Below are 21,210 nucleotides of genomic sequence, written 5' to 3' on the forward strand. Positions count from 1 at the left end.
GATTAGGCTAAATTTCCTGTTTGTGTGTAGTTTGAGGGCAATCAAATGAGTGACTCCATGTCAACTGAACAACACCACTGGGGTTTCCTCATAAACATTGTTTTCCAGAACGTTAATGCAGTTGAAAGAAAAGACTGCAACTCCCAGAGTGCATTGATCTGTTACACAAAAGCGCAGGTGACATGCAGTCACCTTGCCAAACTATGCTCTTTACTGAGAGGCAACACATGAGTAAGTAGGGAAAAAAGCAATATTGTTACCCATTATTTTTGTTGCTACCCTTTTAGCAAAGGGGCAAGAAGTTGGAAAATGCAAGTTTGAAGTCTGAGGGGATTGCATTTAAGGGGATTATTTCCTTGGGTGGGGGGATGGGGGTGGTGGCGTGTGTGTGTGTTTGTTTTTTTTTAACTGTGAAAATGTATGTGGAAAGATAGAGAACAATTACTGTAGCAACAATTAGTGGCAAAACCAACAGTTTTCACATGTGTTCAGAGACAAGATTTTCTTTCTTGCTACTGTAAGTATTGAGATTACCGTGCTCCTTGCCTAGTCTTACATTTGCATGTCACAGTTACCATCATTTGATAGGCTTTGCCAGGACATGTTAACGTAAAACCTATTGCAGGTACTGATATCATACAGTAGGGAACTCACATCATTGCCAGATATTCACACAAATGGCCAGCCTCAGCATGATTCAACAGCAACTAGAAAAATGCTATAGGCATTATAATATGTTGGCATTGTACATCCATCATATCATTATACTATAGTGAAGTCCAGCTTTTTCGGAGTATATTCATCCATAAAACACATAAGGATAATAACAACACGCATTTAATTGCAATACATCACATTATTAAAAGAAGGATACAAATTAATCAGGTGAAATTATTACAAGTCAATCATTATAAGACAACGATAAATAATATTTCCTCATTTTCAGGGCTAAGATATGGCAAAACAGCCCAACCAATTCATTGTGTGTTTGCCCTCGATAAATAGCACAATGCAGGGCGGCATGGTGAAAAACCAGCATCACGTAGAACTATGGTCAACGTCTTTACCATGATGTGTGCACAGAGAGGTGTGGGATTTATCAAACCACTCATCCAAGCCCTGCAACATCACTGGGCATTGCTGGCAGCAGAAACATCATAATGGCCGCCGGAAAGCATGCTGCTCGCCAGAAATCAGCAGAAAATGCACAGCGAAAACCTGAAAAATAGGCTGCCATCCACTTTTGCCTATCTTACTGAGCACAGGAGACCACTGCCGAAAACCACCATTGGGCTACCCACAAAGTAGCCTGAACCCACTTGGAAATAGCAATGCTGATTGCAAAAGAAACAGAGCTAGTTTCAAAAAAATATGTCTTCTTGATTGTCAAAAATTGCTAAAATCATGGCTCACAAAACCACCAAAAAGATCCAACCTTCTTGTTGGGTGTTCCACATTACTCTACTGCAAGAATCCACATCAATACAATATCAGCAAAGAATCATATGCTATTAGAGAAAAATCCCCTTTTAAAGATACTGATGGAAAGAAAGCTGTCAAAATGGGTGCAATACCGGTGCTCACCCCTACCAGAAAGCTGGCATTTTAAAACCATTTCCTTGTAAAGTTGAACATGGAACCCCAAACTATGCCAAATAAGAGAATTCCATCAAAATGCCATATAGAGTGCCACACAGTGATTTCATTGTTGAAAAAGACTTCATTTAAAGATATGTTGCTTATTGTCAGTTTATAAATGTATTTGTTTTACAAGGAACTATGTTGCAATTGACCAGAAGGTAATCTGATTCAGTTTAAACTTCAAGAGGCCTTCTTTTCATGAGAACCCTTCTCACCTGGGCCTTCCCACCAACAGGAGAGGATATCGCATTGACATGTAAATCAGGAGAGGAGGAGATTTTCTCTGCAGCCCTGAGGAAGGAACGATGGGGGCTTTGGGATGAATAGGAATATGCTGATTTGGGTGTGACTGGCCAACAACTGCTCTGGGAGAGACAGGACATGTGACCCTCTGAGTCAGCCAGCTCTGGGGGCAGAGACAAACCGTTGTGTGTATTGAATTGAAAGCAAATATATGTTTTATAAAATTGCTTATAACAAAGTGTACCAAGCTGACAAAAATGTAAAACGTTGAGATGGTTAAAATGAAAAATTCACCCACAATTTAAGACTAAGCTGAACTCTGTGTGATGTTCTGAGACTAAACACCGGAATTTATTCATATTGTAGATACAGTGTTTATGCTAGAAACATAAAAACTTACAGTAATATGCTCAGAGAGGGTGTGTATGCCTGTGTAAAATTTGGTGCAGAACCAATATTGGGAAACCCACCAAAAGCGTGAATAAGTGGTCACTTCTATGGAAAAGCAAAGGGGAGGGATTTCAGTTAAGCCATAAACACAGCTTCACTCCGACTCATTCTGACACGCTGGTCCTTTCTCCAGTCAAGGGACAGGGAATTCTCTAACCTATCAAATCCTTGGAGGGTTGGGCATAGAGAATCAGCCTACCCACCCACTTTGGAAACACATAAATAAGGACTGCTGAGACCCAGAAAGCCCACTCTTTCCACTCTTCAACCAATGTCTTGCGAAGCACTCTGCAGGAAGACTCCAGAATCCAGATAGATCCAGACTACAGATAGAACCAAACTCTAGAACCTTGAAGCAGAGAGGCCTAAACCAAAGGCTGAATCCTTTTCAGCAGGCTTCAGAATCTTTTGCAAACCTGATTCTAACCCCGGGGCCTAACCAAACATTTCAACAGCCGGGCGTGCTGTTTGCTTCTAGCTAAGAACCCTGTGCTAGATCCAAGATCCAGACCCAGAAAGCAGTGCTGCATCCAGAACCCATCAGACCCAGACCAAAGGCTGTGCTGTGAGCAGAACCCAGTGCCCGAGACCGTCCGGTGGCGAGAGCGAAGTCCAAACCCTTGACCAGATCTGTGACGAGGCCCATTCCATTCCAAAGCCTAGGAGTGAGTATCTAGTCTAGAAATGTCCATAACCAATCTCTTAGTTTAAAGTAATCCTCTTCCAACCATTTTAACCTGTCCAGAACTGCATTATAGAATCTTGTGTCCATTCTGTTGCTTCCAAATCTGTAAAGCGCGATCTGTCATTTCTGAAATCTTGATTCTATTTCTGAAAATCTACCTTCACAAAAACCTCTGAAGCTAAGATCCTAAGCTTTCCAACAAACCCAAAACAACATTCCAATTCATTATAGTTTTTCCGTAATCGTGATTTACGCACACGAAAAAATTGCTGCAAATTGCAATTTAGCTCAATTTCAACACATGTCAGAATAGCTGTTTCTTGTTTGCAACTGCTGGATTTCGTTTTCAATTTGATAATCATTCATGAATCATTGCTAGTGTTGACCTGAAGCAATCTAAAGTAATTCTCACTAGTGCTGAGTCTCCTTTAGTGAATTCAAATCAATTTGGCATATTTTCCCATTTATTGCAATCACATTCAAAAGTGTTTTTGCCTGTTTTAAAATCGTACCTGTTTTCTCTAAGCTTGCTGGGGGAACTGGGATTGACTTGCATTGTTGATTAATATTTCTGAAACCTGTGTGCCCTCATTTCCATTTCTTCATACTGCATAGTGGGGGGGGAGTGAGTAGTCACAAGGAAAAACATGATCATATTATCTTTTGTTGAAATCATATCAAGTTTATTTCTGTGTTGCATTTTTTCCGTCTTGCATTTCCTTGAACCATAAAAGTATTCTCTGCTACCTTATTCTCCTATTCCTACTCCTTACTGATTAAAGAGATTGTGATATTGTAATATTCCCCATTGCCGATCATATTCATAAGTGTGCTATTCAGATATTATTTTATTCATAAAAGTGTGATATATATATTGTTTAATTCTTCAAATAAATTTTTAATTTGCAAAACAAACCTACTTCTTGGCTCAGTGAGATCAGGGGGATTCAAAGAGAGGGGCGTTATATATATGGGTTCATCATCCAGATTTAAAGAACTTTGACATAAAAATATATAAATAAGGGCTTCCATTGGGCATCCCATACTAATCATTGACTTAGTTGGAGTGCTGAATTGAAGTCACTTACACAGGTCAAAAAAACAGTGTAGTAAATCTTCACAACTTGCAGGGCAAAGTAAACAATTATTTTCATTAGTGCCCCCCTCCAGAATGCAGTAACAGCTCTTAGTGGGACACAGTTGAATATGGCCCTGAGATTAAATATCTATCCTTAGCGTTAATATGCCAGGTGAGATAATCCTGTTGTGTAATTGAGGCAAGCACCATGTGATAACGATTCAATGGTTTCAGGAGTTCATCACTTTCCCGTTTTTCTCGGACAAAGAGCCAGACTTTCTTTATAGTGAGAAGCCACACACACAAAAAAATCTGAAAGTGGTTAAAGTGATTAAAGTGCCTAAGTGCGCTGATGTTTCCCATTAGCCGTTTAATGTATTGGAGCCAGGGAACACTATTGGCTGCCACCTGACTGAAGATGTTAGTATCATACAGGTTTGTATAATTTCCCTAATTTTAGTCTATTGCAAGACACAACTAACTCCACTGTCTAGGGAAAGACAACATACAATAGTTACAAAAAAGGAGGTAGAACAACATTACCTTTTTCTTCCCAAAGGTGACCCGCTTGTTTTTTCAAAACATTAATAATAAGTGTAGACAAAGTTTTTTAGCCGTAAAAAATATACTCTTGTTCTTTGTAAACACAACAAATATATTAATGTGGTATTAAGGGGGTAATTCATAGAATTTAGCGCACAAGTGGTGCACGCGGCTGGCGCACAGTGTGCGCGTGCGAATCCCTGCGCCAGCCGCGTGCGCCAAAACCCATTTCTGCGCACAGCGTATTCATGGATTGCAGCTACCAAAACCAGCCGTGGCGCACAGTGGCGCAGCGACCCTGCAGCAGTGCCAGTTACGCCCCCAAGAACGCCTCTCGCGCAGGGAAAAGCCATCAAAATCCCCAATACAGCGCAAAGGGCTGCGCTAACCCTGTACCAGCACGGCAAGCGGGCTACGTGTATCACTGGGGTGCGCGGGAAGTACCTCACGTCATTTCAGCTGGGTACGTGTATTTCAGGGGTGCGCTTGAAGTTCCACACGCGATTCCATCAAGGTACGTGTACATCAGGGGTGCGCGGGAATTTTCACACGTGAATTCAGCAGGGTACATGTATATCAGGGGTGCGCGGGAAGTTCCACACGCGAATGTCCTGGCTACGTGTATCTTGGAGTGCGCGTGAAGTTTCACACGCGATATCAGCAGGGTACGTGTATTTCAGGGGTGCGCGGAAAGTATCACACGCGATTCCATCAGAGTACGTGTATTCCAGGGGTGCGCTGGAAGTTCCACACGCGAATGTCCTGGCTACGTGTATTTCGGGGTGCGCGGGAAGTTTCACACGCGATATCAGCAGGGTACGTGTATTCCAGGGGTGCACGGGAAGTTCCACACGCGAATGTCCTGGCTACGTGTATTTCGGGGTGCGCGGGAAGTTACACACGCGAATGTCCTGGCTACGTGTATCCTGGGGTGCGCGGGAAGTTTCACACGCAAAATCAGCAGGGTACATGTATATCAGGGGTGCGCGGGAAGTTCCACACGCGAATGTCCTGGCTACGTGTATCTTGGGGTGCGCGTGAAGTTTCACATGCGATATCAGCAGGGTACGTGTATTTCAGGGGTGCGCGGAAAGTATCACACGCGATTCCATCAGGGTACGTGTATTACAGGGGTGCGCGGGGAGCACCACACGTGAATTGCACGTGTGGCTCCTCCCAGGTGTTCCCTCTATACCCTCCACGGCCCCTGCAGGTGGCCCACACCACAGGGGCCTACCCTGCACAGGCACCCCATCCACCATGGCCATGCCCCCAGCCAACCCACATGTCAACTTGCACTACTGCCCACCAACGCATGTCCCCCTGCACCCCCAGCCACCAGGGGCAGCCTCCACCAGGCCCCCACCCATGTCTCCCACCACCCCCACCCCCCAGCAGTGCAGGGGCAGCCTCCACCAGGCTCCCACCCATGTCTCCCACCACCCCCACCCCCCAGCCACCAGGGGCAGCCTCCACCAGGCCCCCACCCATGTCTCCCACCACCCCCACCCTCCAGCAGTGCAGGGGCAGCCTCCACCAGGCCCCCACCCATGTCTCCCACCACCCCCACCCCCCAGCAGTGCAGGGGCAGCCTCCACCAGGCCCCCACCCATGTCTCCCACCACCCCCACCCCCCAGCAGTGCAGGGGAAGCCTCCACCAGGCCCCCACCCATGTCTCCCACCACCCCCACCCTCCAGCAGTGCAGGGGCAGCCTCCACCAGGCCCCCACACATGTCTCCCACCATCGCCACCCCCCAGCAGTGCAGGGGCAGCCTCCACCAGGCCCCCATCCATGTCTCCCACCACCCCCAGCCCCCAGCACTGTGGGGCACCTGCCAGCAGGCCCCCACCCATGTCCAACTCATGTTCCCCTGCACCCCCACCCCCCAGCACTGTGGGGCACCTGCCAGCAGGCCCCAACTCATGTACCCCAGCCAACATGTCATCACAATCTAGATCCCTGGTCCCTATGGTCAGCCTCCAAATGCAAAACACCCACCCGAGTATTGCATCCACCCACTCAGAAATGGCAATTACATGACAGAACACCAATTGCAAGTTTGGAAACAAACACATTTCCCTCACATACACCCAATGGGTGTCAGTGAATCTCAAAGCCCATATCATGATATGCATTAAACCAATGAGATGATACTACACATTGAAGTTCGATCAAAAAATATGTATTAAAGGAAACATAAATAGAATCAAAAATAAAGAAACAGAAATGGGAATGTACAAAAATGAAAAGAAGCATGTCTGTGAAAAAAAGCAAAACCAAAAATCATAATCCAAAGGAATGGTGTCCAAAGTCACAGTCCACAAAAGAAAATCCAATGGAAAATTATAATTGAAAGCCATTGCTCCATGGGTAAATTGTGAAAGAAAAAGAAAATACAACAGTGAACTATGTACAGACGAACAAGCCAGGGTCCATTATCCCAACAAAAGAAATAAAACCTATCTAACAACACTAACTAATAAAAAAAAACTATATACAAAAATGTGGCCCATTGTCCAAAAGGTCCAAAATAAATTCAACAACAAAGGAAACCTAACACTAACTACATAACTATGTACAAGGGCAGCGGGCTAGTCTGACGGCTCACTTTTGGATGTCCCGGGCCAGGGCATCATCAAACTCCTGCTCAATGTCCCGGAGGCGGTCCTCCTCCATGGCCCAGAGGGTCCGCAGGGGCGTCGACGTGTCCACCTCCAACCCCCTGCGGATTGCCTCGAGGCACTTGGCCCGCCTCAGGGCCCTGACCATTGTGAGCCGTACCTCTTCCGTCCGCTGCCGCTCCCCATCTATGGCGTGGCCCAACCGCTGCCACACGGAAGACACTCTGTCCTGGGTACTCCTGCCCTCCGGCCGATGCCTGCCCCTCCGATGTTGAAGGCCCCGAGCCTTCATGGCTCCCACCACATTGCTGCTGCTGCTGTGCCTCTGCCCGTGCACTGCCTCCTGCTGCCTGCACATCCTCCGCCGGCTGGGGTGCAGTCGTTGATGTGGCCACCCCTGCTGGACGTCTGACTCCAGACTATGGCAGGGATGCCTCCTCCACCAGCCTGGCCGCACCGTCAGAGGCAGCTCCACAGGGCACCCAGGTGACTGATGGGTGGGAAGATGGCACGGAGGACGACTGGCACGTAGGGGGTTCAGTTGAGGAGGGGGTCGTAGCAAGCCCCATCAAACGGAGGAATCCAGCCTGGGTGACCTGTCCCAGTAGGCCGACGCGGTCAATGAGCCATTCGAGATGACGTGCAGTCTCCTCATGAAAAGACTGCAGGTCACCTCGCATGGCCCGTTGACGCAACGCCACACCAGTCAGGACAGGCTCAACCCGGACCCGGATAGCCACGTCCGCAGGCAGAGGAAGCCCAGTTGTCGTTAGCTCATCCCCTGCCTGAAAACGGGTCTGGACGTAGGCATCCCTGCTGGTGCAAGATGATGCAGGGACAGGATCAGGGACAGGATTGCACACAGGCACCTCCGCGGCGGCCTGTGCTGCCTCTTGTCCCTGGTCCTGCACTGCACCACTAGCACCAGTGGGATCCCCACCTCCAGACCCCGTCTCTGTTGCTTGCACGGCCTCCTCCTCCACCAAACCCCCCACCAACCTGGATGACTCCGTGCCATCTTCCCCCGTTGGGCCCTGTGGGGTCCCAGCTGCCCCTTCTGCTGCCGAGGAGTCCAACTCCAACCTCCGCCTCTTGGACCTCCCCCCGGCAGCTGCGGCCTGGGATGCAGCACCAGACTCCTCACTCCCCGACGAGATGACAATATGGGAGGGGAGCCGGGCCTTGCGTCTTCGGCTGGCGGTGGGATCCACGCCGCTGTGCTCCACAGCACCTTCTCCGCCCTCTTCATCAGTTGACGCTGCAGACAGGGAGAAATAAAACACAGGCATCAGGGCACTGTACAATGGACACATACACACATGACAGTTGTACATGAGTGGCATTGGCAAACCTCAGACATGCCATCACAATCCCCAACACACATGTCATTTCAACTCGCACACATGAGCCATACCACAGCCATATCGCAACTGCCAGCACCATCCATACACATACAACAGCATGAGCAGGCAAAGCTGAGCCAGACATCACATGTAACACAGGAAGTGCACTACACATGTACACACCCACACACTTGCATGCATGTGTACACCTCTGCCAAGTGTTGCAGTGTTCAGATGGGCATCCATGTCACATCTGCCAATCAGGCTTCCACATCCCGCTGTCACATGCATCCATGTTGCATCACTGTTGCACCCTTGTCAAATACACACAAATGCACATGTACACAGTGCTGATACATGCAGCTGAAAACAACATACAAGCGTGACATCACGAACATGTCTACTTACATACACATTCATCCAAACATGTGTGCCCACACAACTGCATTTGGCATGCAAGCCTACACACACAAGCACCATCCATGTCTCACACATTACAGCCCTCGCATGTGTTAGCCTCACGGCCCTGTACACCCCCACCCATACTCGACCCCATACAAACAGATGTGCAACCTGCACACTACTGAAACATCACCACACGCACAGCTCACAATCAGGATGCATGTACACTTACCGCTCGACTCCAGACGGGTCTGCCTCTCAAGGACCTGGACGTGGAGCGCTGGGGATATGCGTTCCAGGACCCTCATCTGATCTTCCGACAAGTGGCCCTGGCGCCCCTTAGCATCCGCTGCCTTGAAGAGGCGCTGGGCCTTGTTCAGGGTCCTGGACCTGAAGTCCTCCCAGCGCTTCTTGACATGTTGTAAGTCGCGGACTGCCACCCCCTCCGCGTTGATGGCAGTCACGATGTCAGTCCAGATCCGAGTCCGTCCTTCCTTGTCGGCGCGGGAACTTCTGAAGAGGGCATCATACTGCCCCAGGACTTGCTCCACCAGGACACCAACTTCCCTGGCACTGAAGCTGGTGCCCCTCTGCCTCTCTGGCCGGGGGTTGTCAGTGGTGCCAGATGTTGCAGTGCCCGACATGACAACCCCAGAGGCAGGAGTGGGTGGGCAACTGGGGCTGGGCTGTGGAGCGATGGAATCCCAGTCGGGAGTCTTCGGTTCCAGCAGGGGTGGTCAGAGCAACAGCACCCCTGGCTGATGTGCAGGCAGAAAATGGCAGAGCACGTGGGCAGCAGGCAGTCAGGCAGCAGCAGATGGCAGGTGGGTGCGTGCTCGGGGCTCTGGGGGACAGTAATTCGGCCTTCTGGGCAGGAGTGTGGTCTTCCGTGTGCTTACGCGTGGCCAGCTTGATACGGAGTGATTTGGCATGTGAAAATTCTGCACGTCAGCGTGTAATTCGAGGAAAGGCCCTTAGGGCGTAAGCGCGTCTCCACGCATACGCAATTTCATTGGACAGAAGGCCCCTCAAGCGCAAGCGCCCCTGTGACGCGCGTAAGTGACGTGACACGCGCGTGCGTTTCCCTCAGCACGGGTTAAAGGTGAGCGGGCCCAGCAGTTCGCTGTACGTGCCTTTCGTGGAGACCGACGTGTGTTGCCGCTTCCTGTTGTTTCGCGCGCCATCACAACTTCACAGCTATCAAGGACGTATCTCTTCTTTTGGCGGGGGTATTGGCTACGCGTGTTTTTCTGCATCGCGCTAGTCAGACGGTGAGTCGCACACGCTCTTTTTCCCACTGCGGGTGCCCCTGTGTATCGCACCCATTTTCGATGTCATAGTAGCCTGCGTGTCCCACGCGTTATTCGTGTTACTGGGTGCCACCGCGTACTGCGGGAGGTTGAATCCACGCACGTAGGCTGCAGGGTTGCGTGCACGGTTTTACTGCAGTTTTGGGGTGCCTGAGCGTTGCGTGACCCGTCACTACATCACCGGGGTCACATACAGCCTTGCAGGTGCAGGGGGGCTGTTAACATCTTGCTTCCCACCCCCTTTACCCCAATTGCCCAGGTCAATTGTGGTGTACACCTCCCATTGGCACCACTCCATCTGTGCCGGCACTACTACATCTGTGCCATGGTTGGGAGGCCACCAAAGGAGAGGGGTGCCTCAGCTGGGCATCCTCCTCGTGGCGGGCGTGGTCGGGGACGTGGTGACCAGGGAGTAGGGGGACTCCAGGGTGTCCAGGGCGGCCACAGAGGGGGAAGAGGCAGGGGTGCGCCACTTGAGCACAATGTTGTGCCATGTGTCGGTGCAGTCATGCCACCACCCCCTGTGGTTCCGGGGGATGCAGCTTCTGCATCTGGCACTGGCGCCCGTGTGACCCAGCAGTCCGTTCCATCGACTGCCACGGGCCCAAGGGTAGTGGTAGCTGCAGGTGCAGCTGTGGACACCGCCACCCAGGCTCGGGGTCTGCCAGCGCAGGCTGCGTTGGCACTTGAGGAGCCCTTGGTAGATCTCCAACAGGCCAGGAGGGAAACCATAGGGGCAGGCCGGGCTGCTCAGACCAAGACACGTGTCCCTGGGGCAGTCGTGTCATCTGCTGCCCCGAACAGCCGGGTGTTGGCAAGTGCAGGGGCAGATGCACCCAACAGCACTCCGGTTGTGAGTCTGCCAACCAGGACTGTTGCGGTCAATGACCCTACCACAGCTGATGTTGCTGCGCAGGGTCCATTAGTGGGCACCCAGTTGCCACTGACACAAGTCAGGCCTTTGGTCATCCCTCCACCTGCCACTCCCTTGGCTCAATCCACCGAACCCACTGGCCATAGTGGTCAGGGCGGCATTAGCCAGCCATCGTCTGCGCCACAGTCCAAGAGGAGGAAGGTTGCACCTGCAGCACAGGCTGGGACCCCACACACAGTCACAACCTCCTGCACGTCGAGGAAGAAGCCTTTCTGTAAGCAGGAACTGGACTTCCTCGTGGACTACGTGCGGGGCCACAGCGTGACATGCTAGTGGGTGCCAATAGTCAGACTACGGCTGCCCAACGTGACACCTACTGGAAGCATGTTGCGGAACATGTCAGTTCATTCGGCCATGAGGTGCGCACGGCGCAAGAGTGCAAAAAGCGTTGGAATGACAAACGCAGCACTAAGACTAAGCGTGCCTCTAATTACAACTTGACTCTGGTGACTGGCGGTGGGCCTGCACCAGAGGAGGAAGAGGTCACTCCGCATGAGGCACTCGTTGCGGAGTTCATACCACCTGAATTGGTCGAAGGAGTGGGAGAGATGCTGGACTTTGATGCCCAGTCCAGTGAGTGTTGATGCGTGTTTGTTGAGGACGTGTATGTTTCACTTGTGGTATGTGTTGTGCATGATTGCCGCTACATGTGACGGGTAAATGGTTCTGATGTGTAAGTAATGCAATGCTTCCGTCATGCATGTCTCCTCTGCCTGCATGCGGGGACTCCATGTAGGCATGCTCCCTTGCCCCTCCTCCGCCACTCTGCACCCCAGTTCCACCTTTGCACTGGTGTTCTTCAATCTTGCCAATGTGTACTTTCTTGTTCATGCGTCCTGTGTAGATGCTAACTTCCAGCGTAGAATCTGCCAAACATATGCCGTGTGGTACAGCCTTAGTACTTGATGCAGGGTATCTCACTTGTACTGTGCATAGGTCAGATGTCCCGCAGGGACATGAGTGCCCATTCATGCTCCATGTGCATTGCACGCATGCCCCTATGTGTCCTTGACGGGATGATCACTGTAATACAAGTCCTTGGTTACATACATTGCCTGCCATCTCATCAGCCTTCCCATGTCAACTGTGGCTCAGTCCTGCGTTGCACATATGTTTGGGGTCTGACAATCTGTGTGGCTCACAGGCCTCAGCCTGTTCAATGGCCAATGACTCTGTCCAACTGTTGTTGTGTCTTCTTCACACATGGGCGGAATCCACAGTTTTCATCATGTGTCCTGCTTACTGTCCCAGCATAATTTGCAGTGTTGTCACTTGAATCACATTAAGCTGTTGATGCCAGTCAACACTGCCTGTCAATACACAGGTGTATGGTCAGCCTTTTGATACCATGCTAGGCATCCCTGCTTTGGTACTGGGGTGGAGGGGTGCTTGGCTTCTAGATATGGTACACATTGAATGCACAATGCACGTGATGTCTGAATTTGACATTGCACTGCCTTCACATTTCCTGGCACACACCATGGAGTCCTTGTACATGTAGGTAGTGAGTGGCGTACACATTTTCTGCACTGCATAGACACACTTCCATGGAAACTGCCACCTTTCAACAGGTCTGATCACAGAAGCAATTCAAAGTTGACCCAGCATGCATGCCAGGTTATATGTTGTATGTCACATGTCTGCCTGATGCGTTTGCTGTCGGTGTGTGTGTGTGTGTTGTGTGCTTCTGACATGTGTAGTGACCTTTTTTGTCCTTGGCCTCAAGCCCTGGATTCGTATCTCTCCAGCTCTGAAATCCCTCCACTGGCTCCAAGAGGATGCAAGGATTGCATTTAAAACCATCTGCATTGTCCACAAGGCTTTCTGGGGCCTCGGTCTAAAATACTTTCAAATATCCCTCCTTAAATACCTCCCCTCTCGAGCCCTTCGCTACTCTATTTCTAACTCCCTCAGGGTCAGCCATTTTTCAAAGAAACGTATTGGGGGTAGATCTCTTTCTTTGGCTGGGGCCTCCATTTGGAACAACATCCCTGCCACCTTGAAACTTGATGAGAACCATCTCCGGTTCCGGAAGCACCTCAAGACCTTCCTCTTCGGCTCTGCCTTTTCCCCTCTTCTGCCATGCTGATCTGTTCTCTCTCTCTCGGCACCTTGCACCTGGCCACCCTCTGACCTTCGGGCCCAGATACCTGCCCACCCTGCCACCCTCCTGCACTGCCTCCGGGCTACCACTTTCACTGGGGTCTGTATCTGTACCCATACAGTCCCCCACCCACTTTTCTTCTGCACCTTTCAGATATACCCTATCTGACTAACCTAGCACTTGCCACTTGCTGGCTGCATTACCACTGTTTATTGCCTTTATTTATTTATTTTACTTATTAATATTTATTCTGTTCTCTCTCTGTTCCGCACTTTCCAATTCTCCCCCCTTCCATGCACTTTCCCCCTTTTCGCTTTCCCATGCACTTGCGCGCTCTTAATGTCACTGGGCCTAGTAAGATCGTTGTTTTTGTTCTCCCTGTTCCCCTCCCTTTTGCCTGGTCGCGCTCTGAAACACTTGTGTATGAGCGTGATATAAATAAAATATCATTTCATTTTAAAACAGGTTAAGCTGTCAGAGTCCTTGTGCTTCTGCGAACTATTATAAAAATGTAGGATAGTAACAGGTTCCCCTTTAGTGAGCCGTAGGCTTAAAGCCTGCAAACATTTTTGATCAGTATGTATAACCTTAGATGAACAACCCTACAATATTTCTTGCAACATGATTATGCCATGTTGTATTAGAATGCTACCCACGCCATCTCGTTCTAGTCTATCAATGGCTCCAGCGATATTCCATGAAAGAAATGATTGGGGCTGTGTATGCACTTCCGTAATTGCCCTTTTGTCCATGTTGTTCATAGGCCAATCTAATTCAGTTACGGCAGGTGCCCCCATATCTTCCAATGTATGCAGACTATCGGCAATGGGGACTTTTTGCCATTCTATATCGTCTAGGGTTGACAATACCTCACATTTATTTTCACTAACAAAAGACCCAATTGATGTTATACACCGATTAGTTCTGTTATTATAATTTGGTTTGCTGATTTGTATAGAGCTTCATGTAGATTGACTACATCTAAGCTTTGTATTGATCTGCATTATTATTACCCACTGCTGCTACTCAATGTATCACCCACAGAATGAAGAAGGGCCTAGTCTGTGCCACCAGGGTTTCAAACTTGTCATATGCCATTGTGCCAGTCCCAAAATCATCACGTTGACACATGAGCTGTCCAACCGCCCAGGAACTCACACCATTAGGCAGCTACTGCATCACATGCCAACGATTTATGCCCGTTTCCTAGATATTGAGATCATATATTCAGGTACTCACACCATATACCAGGTGTTCCCATTAAATGCTCATGCACTCTTACTATTGGGCTGGTATTGTTATAATTTGTGTAGGTACGCTGATCATATGGCAACATGACTGCTTCACCTCATAGCCTATTTACATCTCCAGTCTTGACTTACAGTGCTTTGAAGTAGTTTCAATGCACTCTTTGTAATCTAACCTTACTTAATATAGCTGGGAACTGACCTCCTTTTCACCACTGCCTAACACTTTCCCTTTATTTCACACCCATCTTTCATTCTTCTGGCCAAGTACTTGGAACAGCCTCTCAGCGATGTGTTAACCAATTGAAGAGAGATTGACTCTTGCTGCACTTTCAATGGAGACCGAAATTGTTGGAAAAATAGATCAGTCAGCAGCATTAGATGCTTTTATGGGAGCATCATCTAGAAGAGAGGCCTTCGTTTAGACAACGCACAAAAATAGAAGCTAGAATGTACATTCCTAATTTAAATATTTCGTATACGTTATCTACTTATTAATTTTAAGCATAAGTTAATAAAAAGTATTCAAATTGCAATGATTTCATGATTTTGGAGAGGGAGTGCAGTTCGGGGTAGCAGTAGAGGAGCAACATGAGGGTGGTTATACTGGTGGTTCGTCCTGGGCGCAATATTGTGTAGACACTGCCCTGGGGACCGTGCTTCTGCAGGTAGGTGTCAATCTAAAAACAGCACTTGGTGCTTCTTCAAGGTCTGTGTTATCCCAGCAAGCCCCCATCCCTGGCCAGCAGGTGCTCATGTGGAACATCACTGAGTTCTCCTCTGCATTCTCCCTGCTTTGGGGGCCGGATTTCTTCACAATAACGAACATACCTCACCCTCATGGTCAGGGATGTCATGTACATCCCTGCACTGCAGGGGTGCCCAGTATTCAATGTGTCCCTGATCTGCACAAAGGCTTTGGGCCTCATTATGAGTTTGGCGGTGTGGCAAAAAAAGCAGTGGTAATGCAGTGGTTAGTGAGGGCGTTGGGCAAGTCAGGTTGCCGCAGGGGGAGTTCAGTTAGCCCATAATGTGCAGGAAATGACAGCGTCATACCTTAAATTGAGTAATCACTGGTCTGCTTTATAGCACCCGGGTCCAGAGAATCTGAAGCCTCAAGTGTCAGAAGCAGACCGTGATGCGTAAAGTTATGTACAATATATTTTGCCCTCCTCAATTTCTACATTTTTGGGAATAATCATGTTAGTGGCTTTTTCAAGAAACCGGGCCACTTTTGATGGGTTGGAAAAACAAGCTGAATACGCCTTAGAAAAGCTGTCCATGCAACGAGCTAAACAAATGTACACCTAGGGCACTGCGGGTAGACCTCAAGAGAAAGATATACCACAAAAGCATACATATATGCAGAACTTCAAACCTAGTAGGTTTTAACACACCTTTTATTTTACCTGCATTAATGGCACTTTGTCTTATGCTCAGTTCTTGTATGGGATTTATAGAGTGCAGTCTTGTTTCCCTGGTTAGTTGCTCTTTTTTGGTCCTTCACCCCTCTCATCCTTGGCTGCCTAGTTTTTTGTGCCCACTTGTTATTTGGAATAGGGGTGATTATCTGTTATTGACACAATGGTAAGTCACCTGTGAAAACGAAAAATTGTGTGTTTTGTGCTGTGCTGCCTAGAGTATTTATATGTTTTTGTATTTATTTGACATTTATAGAACACTTTACTCCAAAGCACTGTACAAATGTTACAGTACGATACAAATTAACATTGATTCCATTACAAACATTTTCAGAGACAGAATTTGGACAGAGAAGATAGTTCCTTAGAGAAGTACGGGAGGAAGAGTAGGAAGTAGTAGAACGGAGGGGGAAAGGAAGAGAGTTGCAGTGGTAAGGGGCAATAAGAGAAAACTAACGGAATCAGGATTGGGCACATGGAGGGCGAGGGACAGATAATAGAACTTGAGAACGAAGGGACCGAGTGGGGGCATTGAAGGAGACCGAGATGACAAATAACTGGGAGCAAGAGCATAGAGGGATTTGAACACAATACAAAGAACATTACATTTGAGCCGAGAGGAGAAAGAAAGCCAGCCAAGCGAAGACAGAGATTGAGAAATGGAATCATGGGGGATAGACGAATAGAAGCATTGAAGATGGACTTAAGAGGGGCCAAGCGAGAAAGGGGAAGACTAAAAGGAATAGTAGAACAGTAAAAAAGGCAAGAAAGAAATAAGATCCGAGATCAGTTATTTGGTAGTGCCAAAGGTCAGAAAAGAACTAGCCTTGAGAATATTAAAGAGATGGAAGCAACAAGAACGGGAAAAAGTAGAAATGTGAAGGAAAAAGGATACATCTGTGTCAAAGTAGAGGCCGATATTACAAGCAGTGCTGGAAAGAGATAAAGAAGGAGGGAAAACGACAGAGAAGGGACGGGAAGGGGGGATAGCGGTGGCAGGGAAGAAGAGAGCTTCAGTTATAAATGAGTTCAGAATAAGGAAGTGGTCTGACATCCAGAACTTGATTGCAAGCAAACAGGAAGTTAAATTATTGTGGATAGCTGGAATAAATAAAGAGACAGAGAGAAAAGTTGGGTTATCGGCATAACAGTGGTGAGAAATCCCAAAGGACAACATCATTACAGCAAGAAGAGGAGTATAAAGAGAGAAGAGAAAGGGGCCAGGAACAGAGTCTTGGTGGATGCCAGGAAGAAGAGGAAAAGTTTCAGAGGAGGAACAACCCCAGGAAAAGGAGCAAGTACGATTAGAGAGATAAGAATGAAACCAAGCAAGGACAGAGTCAGCAAACCCAAAAGAAGCCGGAAAAGATAAGAGCAAAGTGTGATCAACAATGTCAAATGCAGTGGACAAGCCTAAAACTATAAGACGAGAAGAGTGCTTTGTGTAACGGGCAGAGAGCAAGGAATCCCAACCAGAGAGAAGAGTAGTTTCAGTTGCGTGACAGTGACAGAAGTCAGACTGGAGAGAAGGAAGGGTGGAATCATCATTAACAAAGGTAGAAACCTGGGTATAGAGTAAGGCTTCAAGCAGTTACTAGAAGTAGCGAAGAAGGGAACTCTAGAGTACTCTTTGAAAGCTCAAAATTTGCATAATTGCATGGTGTCCATGTTATCAAACTTGCCACTGATTGCTGTGCCCCTTCACAATCTGTCAAAGATGATTGAATGGAAATTTAAATTTGATTTCAAGGTGAATCTTTCCAGAAGAGGAAACTTATGATCGTTGTCAATTTTCATACCAATCAAAATATGATAAGGTGCCAACCAAAGTTAAAGTATCAGCATTTTATGACCCACAAATTTGGGCCATTGAAATAGTGTGCCAGTGACATTGCCCAAATACATGATTGGAAATGCTTATTAGGGTATTTATTGAGCACAGACCTAGCTGTGGGAATCAACAGAGCTCTTTACAATCATAGGAGGAAGAATAAGGTTAGGGAGCAGAGAAACAAGGGAGTGGGGATCTAACAGGGGAGGGAGGGAGGGAGGGCAATAGTCAGCAATGGATCTACAAGTTACCAGGGGAAACAGTGGGGATCAGATTACCCAGTCTCAGGTTAGGCAAGGAGTGGATGGTGTATGGACATAGGTGGTAGCAAGGAGCCATTTCTTGAAGAGAAGGGTCTTGGGCTCCTTCCTGAACTGTAGATGTTAATATTACTTGCCAGCGTGGAATTGTTGTGGTTTTGATGTGGTGGATAGTTGGCTTTGTTAGTTGCTAGTTCATGGTGAATGCATGGTTCTATGTCATTTTTCTGCTTTCTGACGGCTGAACAAACAGAAGACTGATCTATTTCTGTCAATTTTGTGCAGCCCAAAAAAGTTGAAAAAGGACATGGCTGAGATTTTTTTTTAAATATTTGGAGCCCCCTTTCCTGCTCTGGGCCTCGCTGTGCCTGTCGGCCCCTGCGCGCACTCGTGTGTGTCGCACGGGCTGACAGTTCGATTTGGAAAGACCGCTCTGCATGCTTAATTTTACCTGTTTTCTAAAACTACTTTTTGACTCATTACTGAATGTGCAGCTGCATTGTACCTTAGTCCCATGTAAAGCAGAGTGGTGCCACAGTTGACCCCCCTCTCCCGTCTTTAAGGTGTCAGTGGGTGGTTCAAAGGGCCGTGCTGGACAAATGACTAGGTGGGATCTGCGGACCATGCATTTGTGCCATTGCATTATCACCGGACGTGCAATCACGTAACCTTACATCACATAAGGTATAAGAAGACCTAAAAGCTGGAAGAAGAATATTTTGAGCAAATGTAAGCAAATGCAACCAGCTACGATTCTTAAGTGAAAGATTGTCCCCAGTTGGTCTGTATCCTAGCATGTTAACACAAAAGAGTAACATTGTAGCGCTATCTTCCACACCGTGAGTGAAATAATCAGAGCCCCAGAATGCAAAATGATGCAAGCCTAAAATCTATTTTACACCACAGTACTTTTTGCCTTTTGACATAACTATCTTTAAGTGATATTCGGTATAGGGTCTTTTTCACAAACTTAGTTTGCTGTTACATTTGATAAATGGACGTAAAAGCAGATCTTTTTGAATGTCAGGCTAGTAGACCTGATTGATATGAAGTAGTCTGTTTAAAGAGCAACTTCATATTACTGCAATTGACTGGAAGGGGACTCATCGTCTGGGTAATAATAGGATCTGTGTAGGATCTCAGTTAGAAATGTCCCATGGGGGCCAATAGCCTGCATGCGAAAGGTGCTGCTAACAAAAGAATGTGTCATGTGCTATAGGTCTGCAGCCCTGTACAATGTCATCCTGGCTGTGACATGGACAACGCTGGTAAATACAGAGGCCCAATCATAAGCCCACGTTTTGGAGAAACTTTGATAAGGTACCTTCAAATGTAGCTTCTTTGGACAAACAATCCTCTAAGTCATTTCTTAATATGTCACATGACATCATTAGTGACATCACAGAAAACTGGTCGAACCTGGAACTCATGGAGCAGGTGCTAGAAGTAGCTCCTGGGCGTCAGGATTTTCTTCTGACCAGCAGCTACTCATCGTGACCCAGTAGCTGCTAAATTCGAGTCTCAAATGGAGTGCATCAAAGGTAGCAATAATTGCTTTTTTCCTGATCTTCGGCATGCACCTCAAAATGCACATATTGAACCCCTCTTTCAATTGCTGTGTTGCTCAATCTTGGACAATATTGCTCACTATTTCTGTTGAATCCTCGGTCTACGGCCATGTTGCTTTGCATGCCTTCACTTTTGACATTCTCTTTAAATGCTTTGCCTTTTATGTCTTTTACGTTTCTTTTTTGTCCGTTTGTCAACCTTGCTGATACCTACCATTTGCTACTTAAACATCATAACTGCCACTACAACTGTTACTGTATTCATCTGTGTGACTGTCCCTTTCTCTCTGCACGAGCACAGCTGCCCCTCGCCTGTTCTGTGATTGCTCCACTGTCTTGGCCTCCTTTGTGGCCGGAGAATGCTTCGAGGCATGCAACGCCTCAATTTTCCCTGTCCTTCCCCACCCACCCTAATCCCTCCCTCCCTCTGCCCGCCCCCCTGCCCTGTGATTGGCTATCGTAACAGAGTTGGCTGACCTCACAGACACAGCACAAGTCTCTGTTCCCTTTTCACGCTGCACATTGCTCCAAGCACAGCTGCCCCTGGCCACTAATGCGGTAGCTCCATCTTCTAGGCCTCCTTTGTGGCCCAGTGAGTGCTTTGAGGCACACAAAGCCTCCTTGTATTCGCATCCTTCCCCACCGGCCTCAGCCCTCCCTCACTCCCTACCTCTGCTTGCCCCCTATCCTGCGATTGGGCATTGCAACAGGGTGAGCTGACCCTCGCAGAACTCCTCATTACAGAAGCTGGCAGCGCAGCCATGCCTGGGCAGTCACTAAGGGTACCTCCCTAGAGCACCTCCCTTTGCCTGTTCACCCTGGGTACCCAGCCAGGCCTAAAAAGCTGTCAACAGCAACTTCCATGTAAGTGACAACCGTTTGGGGGCATAGTCAGTGTTGTATCTGTGACTGCTGAATAGATTTAGTTGCATTCTGTATATAACCTCTGTGTTAAAACATAGTTGTATTTGTTAAGAATAGCGACTTCGTTGAATTTAGGTGGATTTTGACTATAGTCACTGTCTCAATGGGCCTCATTACAAGTTTGGCGGTAGCCTTGCCGGTAAATCCGGCAGGCTGCCGCCAAACTTGCAATTTTTTTTCCGACACCCGCGAATGGGCAATTAGTGGGTCATTACGGCCCTGCCGGACCCCGTAATTGACCATTTGCGGGCGCCAGAATTGAATGCTCCCCATTCCCATTGAGCCCAACAGGGTTCAATGGGAATGGGGAAGTCGGATGTTCCGGCACCATTCAGAATGGTGCTGGTGCATCTGACATGTTCTGCTAGTTCCCAGACCGGCACACTTGTAATGACCCCCAATGTCTGAATAATCGTCCTGAAACTATTCTTCGTCTTTCAAGTCGGTCAGTCTGTGTCCTTCACCTACTGCTACCCCTGCTCTCCAAGCCCTTCCTGAATCATCAGTCCACCATGAATTACTAGTCTCTCTTCCCTTACAAAAACTGTTTCTAATTCTAATGGGAATATATGTCCTTCCTCCTCGTCCAAGGGAAATTCTGG

At 48.0% G+C, this 21,210-nt stretch overlaps 1 protein-coding gene across 8 annotated transcripts in view; it reads right to left on the minus strand.

Annotated features, from left to right (window-relative positions):
• Nucleotides 1-21,210, minus strand: part of SORBS3 (sorbin and SH3 domain containing 3) — a 683,012-nt gene that overhangs the window by 16,307 nt on the left and 645,495 nt on the right. The gene's annotated exons all lie outside the window — the stretch shown is intronic.

The sequence above is a fragment of the Ambystoma mexicanum genome, chromosome 10 (genome assembly GCF_040938575.1).
Source record: "Ambystoma mexicanum isolate Mex_15411 chromosome 10, UKY_AmexF1_1, whole genome shotgun sequence".
In the NCBI taxonomy this organism is placed as follows: Eukaryota; Metazoa; Chordata; class Amphibia; order Caudata; family Ambystomatidae; genus Ambystoma; species Ambystoma mexicanum.